The sequence below is a fragment of the Carassius gibelio genome, chromosome A4 (assembly GCF_023724105.1).
Source record: "Carassius gibelio isolate Cgi1373 ecotype wild population from Czech Republic chromosome A4, carGib1.2-hapl.c, whole genome shotgun sequence".
Classification (NCBI taxonomy): Eukaryota; Metazoa; Chordata; class Actinopteri; order Cypriniformes; family Cyprinidae; genus Carassius; species Carassius gibelio.
The window spans coordinates 6,268,648-6,276,043 of NC_068374.1; the positions used below are offsets into that span (position 1 = coordinate 6,268,648).

Consider the following 7,396-nt stretch of genomic DNA (forward strand, 5'->3'; position numbering starts at 1 on the left):
CTTGTTTTGTGTTATCTTCAAATTCATCTCGTACTTCACTAGACTTATCCTTGAAAAATAATAATTTAAACTGGATAAAACTTGACTAAATTCTTAAATACATGTCAATAAAAAGACGAGAAGTTTATGTTTAAGTAGTAGCATATACCTTTGTTTTGCTAAGCAATTTATTGAACTTAAATAACCAACAAAGGACACACAGAACATGAAATTTGCCATGAATATTTTATCCTGAAAATTGTCTATAATTTCTTTGTAATGAATGAATGAATAAATGAATGAATAATAATAAAAATAAACCTCATTTTCAGTGGTGCTTCCTACAGGAATTTTTCCCCCCTGTAAAATAAAGACAAAATGTAAAATTTTAAATCATATTTTTAATCACCCTTTGATGAAATGTATTTATAAACTTTTTTTAAACGTAGTTTTAATTGCATTCATAATTCAGAGTTATTAAAAAGGGAGATGGTGTTTATGTGTTTTATTGTGTTTACCTGAATACGTTTTGCATTTATTAGGTGAAGTTTTCTTCTGTTATTTTTAGTGTTTGGCACAGAAAGAGATGCACACAACAGCCCCCAGAATGACTCATGCCTGTAATAAGACTCCTTTATACATTTTCCTTTAGACTGTAAATTTAAAATTTGCCTAGTTATAGTAGGTAAATGTATACATCGAACTGCCTGTAAAAAAATACAAAATATATATAACATTAATGTTCAGAGAACATATATCTGAATACACACACATGTGTGTGTGTGTGTGTGAGGCTATTAAGAATTACTTACATTCCCAAAGACTTTGAACCTGTAACAATAAAAGCTATATTAGAAGATAGTACACACACACACACACACACACACACACACATATATATATTGCTGTATGTAGAATACAGTTTACAATTTAGAATAAAACAATGAAGATAACTGTGATCAGCCAAATGGGTCAATTGTATCAAACTGAATTAAAGTTCACTGACCTGTAACGTGGTTCTGTCATCTTGAACAGGAAAATAGCAAGAATGTATCCTCTGTGATTATGGACTATGGTTACGGATTACATTTGAATGTAAGGTTATTAAAGGAAATCATCAGGTAAAATAAAGTCACGGTGAGACTATAAATAGTTAGGCAGCAATGATCCCATCTTCTTCTACTGCCATTCTTTAAAGAATGTTAATATTGTTGCTAAGAATTTGCCGGAAATGCACATGTGTAATTAACTCAGATATGTGCAATTTAAGAAAATGTTACTGCTAATATAGGAAACCCTTTGGCGACCTCTACAGGCTGTGCTTATTTTGCACCATCTGAACAAACATAAAGCCTGCCTGTAGGTGGCGGTCATCTGCAGCTCATATTTCCATAATATTACCACCAAATATTAACTTTTTACTGGTTTTGGTATATAAAGTTACCTACAGTACATGGGCAAGGTTCTGAGCTTCATATTTTCATAACAAACCATTAGAAATTGTTCTAATGTAGGACTGCGTTAGAGAATTCATGAATTACTGTTGCCCTCTACGTGCTCCTTTTCTTGAGAACCTTTGAAATAACAAAATTATGACATGCCCAATATGCTTTGTCAGCACATACAGATGCTTTGGAGGGCATTTTCTCTGGGTCATATTTCCATAATAAAACATCAGAAAATGTTCTAATGCAGGATTTTGTTAGAGAGTGAATTACTGTTGCTCTCTACGTGCTCCTTTTTTTGAGAACCTTTGAAACAAGATATTTATGACATGCCAAATATGCTTTTATATATTTCCATAATAAAACATCAGAAAATGTTCTAATGCAGGATTACATTAGAGAGTGAATTACTCTTGCCCTCTACGTGCTCCTTTTTTTGAGAACCTTTGAAACAAGAAAATTATGACATACCCAATATGCTTTTTCGCAAATACAGTTGCTTTGGAGGGCATTTTCTCTGGGTTATATTTCCATAATAAAACATCAGGAAATGTTCTAATGCAGGATTTTGTTAGAGAGTGAATTTCTCTTGCTCTCTACGTGCTCCTTTTTTGAGAACTTTTGAAACAAGAAAATGATGACATGCCAAATATGCTTTTTCGGCCCATAAATTCACTATTGAGAGCATTTTCTCTGGGTCATATTTCCGTAATATAACATCAGAAAATATTCTAAGGCAGGATTTTGTTAGAGAGTGAATTAGTCTTGCCCTCTACGTGCTCCTTTTTCTGAGAACCTTTGAAACAAAAAATGCCAAATATGCTTTTTCGGCCCATAAATTTGCTATTGAGAGCATATTCTCTGGTTCATATTTCCTTAATAAAACATCAGAAAATGTTCTAAGGCAGGATTTTTTTAGAGAGTGAATTACTTTTACCCTATACGTGCTCCTTTTTTGAGAACTTTTGAAACATGAAAATGAGGACACGCCCAATATGCTTTTTCGCATATACAGTTGCTTTGGAGGGCATTTTCTCTGGGTTATATTTCCATAATAAAACATCAGAAAATGTTCTAATGCAGGATTTTGTTAGAGAGTGAATTACTCTTGCTCTCTACATGCTCCGTTTTTTGAGAACCTTTGAAAAAAGAAAATTATCACATGCCAAATATGCTTTGTCGCATATACAATTGCTTTGGAGGGCATTTTCTCTGGGTCATATTTCCATTTTTCCAGAAAATGTTCTAATGCAGGATCTCGTCAGAGAGTGAATTACTCTTGCCCTCTACATGCTCCTTTTTTTGAGAACATTTGAAACACAAAAATTATGTCATGCCAAATATGCTTTTTCGGCATATATAGATGCCTTGGAGGTCATTTTCTCTGGGTTATATTTCCATAATAAAACATCAGAAAATGTTCTAATGCAGGATCTCGTTAGAGAGTGTATTACTGTTGCTCTCTACGTGCTCCTTTTTTTGAGAACCTTTGAAACAAGAAAATGATGACATGCCCAATATGCTTTTTCGCTCCATAAAGTTGCTTTGGAGGACATTTTCTCTGGGTCATATTTCCATAATAAAACATCAGAAAATGTTCTAATGCACGATCTCGTTAGAGAGTGAATTACTCTTGCCCTCTACATGCTCCTTTTTTGAGAACCTTTGAAACAAGAAAATGTTGTCATGCCCAATATGCTTTTTCGGCATACAGATGCCTTTGATGCCATTTTCTCTGGGTTATATTTCCATAATAAAACATCAGAAGATGGTCTAATGCAGGATTTCATTAGAGAGTGAATTACTCTTGCCCTCTACGTGCTCCTTTTTTTGAGAACCTTTGAAGCAAGAAAATTATGACATGACCAATTTGCTTTTTCGGCCATAAAGTTGCTTTTGAGAGAATTTTCTCTGTCATTTTTCCATAATAAAACATCAGAAAATGTTCTAAGGAAGGATTTTGTTAGGGAATTAATTACTCTTGCCCTCTACGTGCTCCTTTTTTTGAGAACCTTTAAAAATAAGAAAATGATGACATGCCCAATATGCTTTTTCGCATATACAGTTGCTTTCGAGGGCAATTCTCTGGGTTATATTTCCATAAAAAATAATCAGAAAATGTTCTAATGCAGGATCTCGTTAGAGAGTGAATTACTCTTGCCCTCTACATTCTCCTTTTTTTGAAAACCTTTGAATCAAAAAAATTATGACATGCCAAATATGCTTTTCGGCCCATAAAGTTGCTATTGGGGGCATTTTCTCTGGGTCATATTTCCATAATAAAACATCAGAAAATTTTCTAATGCAGGATCTCGTTAGAGAGTGAATTACTCTTGCCCTCTACATGCTCCTTTTTTTGAGAACCTTTGAAACAAGAAAATGTTGTCATACCCAATATGCTTTTTTGTCAAATACAGATGCTTTGGAGGGCATATTCTCTGGGTCATATTTCCATAATAAAACATCAGAAGATGGTCTAATGCAGGATTTCGTTAGAGAGTGAATTACTCTTGCCCTGTAGGTGCTCCTTTTTTGAGAACCTTTGAAATAACAAAATGAAGACATGCCCAATATGCTTTGTCAGAATACAGTTGAGTAGGGCACGTTTCTTCAACAGCACATCAGAAATTGCAGTAATACAAGATTTTGTGTGACAGTTAAATAATGTATATGTTTATTTAATCTTTTACAGTAATGGATACATTTTAATAAAGATTACATAAGAGCTGCAAACAATTAAACAATTTAAAATAAATTATATTGTTCCATTCATACAGGGTATGTTGAAAAAGACATTGAGTAAGGCATGGCGTTTAAATAAAATAAAAAAAACTCTGCCTGAATCAGTCACGTGCATCATTTATTGATACATACAATACATTTTTACAAAACTATATATTTTTTCCGTTCATTGTTAACTGCTGTCTGAAGCGTGCCACTTTTGTGCAACTGTTCCTTTAAAAAATACAACCAATAGCACTGAGGGGGGAGGATTAACAACCACTTGACATTTTTAAGGTGGAACGGATAGTTCGGCGAATAAGGAGCTGGCGAATAAGGAGCTGGAGTCAGCCTCGTAAGCGATACTATGATCAATAACGGTCGCCTTGAAAAACTTTTAAACTTACGTGTGAAAAGGTTAAATAAGGCTTACATTTAAATGTGTCTTTGTTTTGTTTTGAGTGGAATTAAATTATTATTCCTTGAATAAAGGAATGAAAAAGATGGGCACAAAACATGTTTGTCATGTATCTACTCCCCACACTTTGAGAAACGCTCAGCTAACTTAACAGCCAATTTAGCGGGGTACCTCTGTTTGGTCAGGATTTTCTTTTCTTTTTTTTTTTTTTTGGCTGGTGTCGACAAACAATGAAAAATTGTTGTCTGGCTGCCTTTCAGTGTCCTTTTCATCTTTCCGTCAGCTTTTTCCACCCATTCATCCCAGGGACTGCGCAAAATAGTGAACAAACTTGGTAGAGAAAGCAGGTTGGGTAATACCAAGTAGTCGGGGCGGGGGGTACGTTACAGATTATTTAAAATATGATACTATCTTTCTTGCTGGCAAATGAAATTAATAAAGAAAACGAACAAAAGTATTTATTCTGAATATTTCATATTATTTTAATCTGAATGGTTTGATGATATTGAGGGGGTTATATTAGTTTGATCTGATTTTGGGGGGGGGGTCATGACCCCCATAACCCCCCTGCAAATTACGCGCATGGGCGCTATCATTATAATGGAATATTGGCCTTCAGATGTGTTCAGGGCAGGACTCTTATCAAACGTGAAGTTTGGGGAAGATCTTCACAATTTACCATTGCACAGGCCTTTAGATTATATTGACCACAAAAAAATACATTGTCTGTGAGGACCGAAATTAAATAAATAGTTAAAAAAAAAATAATGTCAAAAGATTTCTAGGAGAAGTTTGTCGCAGCGTAAAATATGTCACTTCCTGTTTCCAGCAGGTGGCGCTATGACTATAACTGAATATGGGCATGTAGATCTGTTAAGGGCAGAAGTCTTATCAAACATGTGAAGTTTGGGGCAGATTGGACATTGTATGTGTGAGTTATAGCAACTTCATTTTTCATGGCGAAACATCGAAATTTGTCAGGCCGCCACGGACACGCCCATTAACGAAACCTCAAGATCTTCGCAATTTAACATCACAAAGGCCATTAGATTAGGCATACCAAATTTGGTGAATAAATCAACGACCCTTAATAAACATGTGAAAACACAATCATTAGCACAGTTTGTCTGTTTGTGTGTAAAGACGTCAGGGGCTTGTTCATCTGGTGTTGAAACCCTTCGATGTTTGATGAGCTTCAGGTCGTTTCATCAGAAGTTCAGACGGATGAACAGTTTTTAGCAGCGACTGCATCTGATGCTCTTCCTTCAGTCCATTATTCACTCACTTTAATAAGTCTGGACTCTAAAGGAACTGTCAGTCATTTTGGGGTAAAATCTGGGCCTCGCTGTGTAAGCAATTTCTGCGTTCACTAGCATAAAACAAACAGTCATAAAGATGTTATAAATAAATAACATGTAATTGTTTCATATAGTGATAATGACTTATATTTGGTGATGTACCGATCATACTGATGCTAGAAAGTGTTTATAAAGAAGATGTACTTGTTAGATCATATCCTGATTTCTACAGTCAGACTATTGTTCATATTCTCAGTCAAACATTAGAAGCTGTTTATGTGATTTTCCATTTATATTCATCTTCACGTGGTTCAGGAAATAAACCAGTTTTTGAAAACAAGTAAATCATGTTTATTGTCATACTGTAATTACAAAAAAGCTGCAAGAGTCACATTTCAAATCAAACTTTACTGATGTACTGAGTAATACTCCTAAAATCATGATCATTTTGGTTAAGAATATTGGATCAATGCTGTTTTTATGAATATTTCTATTATATCAGTGTATTACTGATTTTATTTCAGTCTGTAGAAACATCACTGTTGTTTTTCACATTCAGATTTTAGTTCAGATCTAAAAAATTCAAAATAAAATGATTTTAAAATGTTTTATATGAAAATTTTAATATTACAATGTTTTTTTTCTATTTATTTTTTATTTGTTTTTACAGAATAACCTAATTAATGTGCCATAAAAAAAAAAAACAGGTAAAATTACTGACATTTATACGTTCATGATGTACATGTACATTTTTATTATAATGTATCATTTAAGAATACTCTTCTCACAGATCCATTTAACACTACTTTTTTCCCTCACTGTTGTTTGGTTCTCCAGACGCCCAGGACCTGCATCAACAGATCAGAGTTAGATCAGAGCTGCTTTCTGTGTGATATGATACTGACTGAGACAATCATTTATTAGATAATAATCAGTTCAGTTTAGTGATTTCTCACCCAGAGGTGATGTTGATGTTGCTGCCATCAACCCATTTCCATCTGTCCTCCTCCTCAATATCAGTCAAACCAATCCAGAAATGCTCAGAACTACCAGTAATGTTCTTCACAAAATCCTGAGAAGTCAAACAATAACATGATTTATAACACGGGCAAAGACACATTTCAGCACAATCTTCTTAATTTAAAAAAGAAACACCACGATCACACACTCACACACAAACACACACAGACACACACGGGTACACGCACACACTCTCTCTCTTTCATGAACACACACACACGATCACACACACACACACACACACATTCTCTCTCTCTCTCTCTCTCTCTCTCTCCCACACATACACACAGACTCTCTCTCTCTCAAACACACACACTCACCACACACACACACACACACACACACACACTCTCTCTCTCTCTCTCTCTCCCACGATCACACACACACACAGACTCGCTCTCTCACACACACACACACACACACACACACACACACACACACTCTCTCTCGCTCTCTCTCTCTCACTCACACACACACACACACACACTCTCTCTCTCTCTCTCCCACGATCACAC

The 7,396-nt window shown here is 35.0% G+C and overlaps 1 long non-coding RNA gene across 1 annotated transcript; it reads right to left on the reverse strand.

The window, feature by feature from the left end:
• Nucleotides 1–6,188: 6,188 nt before the first annotated feature.
• On the reverse strand, nt 6,189–7,100 carry LOC127968750 (uncharacterized). Its single transcript, XR_008156113.1, has 2 exons — nt 6,818–7,100; nt 6,189–6,709 (listed from the first exon to the last, which is right to left on the reverse strand). It is a non-coding gene; the product is annotated as an uncharacterized LOC127968750 (long non-coding RNA).
• Between the last annotated feature and the right edge of the window lie 296 nt (nt 7,101–7,396).